Raw genomic sequence first — 2,500 nt, forward strand, 5'->3', positions numbered from 1 at the left:
AATAAAAATTCACCCCCTCTCCCACAGACGCCCCCCAGCGTTGTCAGGCCCGCCTCACGGAGGGCCTTAGACGCTAGGGGTCTGCCTTTGTGGGAGAAGAAGGGCGAATTTAGGAAAGGCAACCGAATCACATGCTCTTTATATTCTACGTCAGGTCTAAGGTGGGGCAGAAATTTGTCCCAAGCCTCCAGCACTTCACGGTAGAACCCCGGAAAGCCTCCTGTGACATTTCTGGGAGAGAAGGCGTACAAATTGTAGCTGCTCCTCTCACCATACTTTGCCAGGAGACCTGCCAAGGTATCTTTCCATGGGTGCTGCCTCTTCGAATCCAAAAACCGGCCTATCAATTTAACCCTAAGTGCATCTCTTTTTGCACTTATGTCAATCAGGTCTAAGCCCCCCTCCCTTTTTTTTGCGATTAAAGTCTTACGAGCGATCATATTGCCCTGCGCCTTCCACAAGAAAGAAGAGATCACGCTGTTTAAAGAATTTAAAGCCCAACTCGGCAGCTCGCAAGACCCCAAAATGTGATTCATTTTGGACAGAATTAGAGCATTAGATACGATTACCTTCCCTCTTATGGTCAGCCCTCGGGCCTTCCACAGGTTACAGGTATTACGTATTCTTATTAGAAGCTCTTGCCAGTTCCGGTCTCTAGCTTTAATGCTATCTTTACCTATATAAATACCAAGTATTTTCCTTTCGTCATCTGTGATTTTAAAGCCCCATTTAGCGGCGTCCACCTTATCTCCGTTAAAGATCATAAGCTCAGATTTTGTTATGTTTATTTTTGCCCCAGACGCCCTTTCATAGTTTGCGATATGGGTCATTACCTGTTCAATGTAGGACGTGTTTTTAATAAATATATTAATATCGTCCGCATATTGTATGACCTTAACCATTTTGTTACCCTCAGTTTTAAAACCCTCAATGCTGTTGTCACTCGTGATGCTAAGAGCTAGGGGCTCTGCTACCAGACTGTAGAGTAAGGCCGACAGGGGACACCCCTGTCTGATGGAGCGTCCTAGCACCACAGGCTCCGTGAGGAATCCATTTACTTTTATTCTGCTCTCCGCTCTTTTGTAGAGGAGCTTAACCCGGTTAATAAAACCCGCGCCAAACCCATAGCTCTTCAGTACCTCCCACATAAAAACCTGTTCTACTCTATCAAAGGCTTTTTCGAGGTCTATGCCCAATATGCACCCCCCCTCTTCAGACATTTTATCGACGATATCTCTCACTGCGATGATGTTATCACTAATGTCTCTATCAGGGATACTGTAGGACTGGGTCTCTGAAACAACAGTTGTTATCACCTCTCTCAGTCTATTTGCGAGCACTTTTGCAAATATTTTATAGTCCGTATTTAGGAGACTAATTGGTCTATAGAATTTAAGTTCATCTTTTGTACCTTTTTTTTTATAAATCAACGTAATTATACCTTCGGTCACTGTCTTCGAGGTATCATTTTGTACCTCCATTTCCTCCAGAACTTTCAACAGGACTGGAGAGAGCAACTCAGAAAAGCAGCAATAGAAATCCGCAGTGAGGCCATCTGATCCAGGACTTTTGTTCTTTTTAAGCCCCTGTATCGCTGCCTCTATCTCCCCGGTTGTGGTAGGTGAGTCACAAAATGTTTTGTCGTTATCACTGATCTGAATTTTAACCTGATTTGTTAGCTGCTGTATGTGAGGTTCTTTTGGGCATTGCCCTTTGTACAGACAGCTATAGTAACTATGAGCTAGCCTCAATAAGTCACTGTTTTCCGTAAAAGTTTTATTATTGTCATCTTTTAGTTCTGCAATGAATTGCTTTTCCTGAGTTGCTCTCTCCAGTCCTAAAAAGAAAGCCGTGCTTTTTTCCCCCTCTAACAGGAAAAGAGACCTACTTCTGACCGCAGCACCCTTGCAACGGTGGGCCTCAATTCCTGCTAGTTTAGCTCTATAAAGCTCGTACTTCTCGCTATTATGGCTGTTGTTTAGCTCCATTCTATCTATTTCTATATTTAGTAGTTCATTTAATATACTCTCCTCTCTCTTCTTGACCCAATTTTTGTCCCTACTATACTTTATAGTGACTTTTTTTATTCTTAATTTAATTTCATCCCAAAATGTGATTTTATTTTCCACAAAAGGAACGTCATAGGCACATTGGGTCAGAAATTTGGTTATCTTTTCTTTATATTCTTTGTCCTCTAACAAGCTATTGTTAAAGCACCAAGTGCTTTTTCCCCTTTTTCCGGTATTATCACCTAGCTTTAGGTCAACATATGCATGATCGCTCCAAGTATTAAAGGTGTACTTTACACCCGAGGCTTTTTTCACTAGGCCAGAGGCCACCAGGACCAGGTCTATACGGGACTGCTTTAAAACACCCAACACAACCTGCCTTCTGGAATAGACTCTCGACCCAGGGTTCACCACACGCCATGCGTCGACCATGTTTTTATTCGTCATAAGATCTTTTAAAGCTGTTCTACTGGTGTCACATTTGCATTTGT

Source organism: Anarhichas minor, unplaced genomic scaffold (assembly GCF_050575085.1).
Source record: "Anarhichas minor isolate MPS153535 unplaced genomic scaffold, ASM5057508v1 ptg000027l, whole genome shotgun sequence".
Taxonomy (NCBI): domain Eukaryota; kingdom Metazoa; phylum Chordata; class Actinopteri; order Perciformes; family Anarhichadidae; genus Anarhichas; species Anarhichas minor.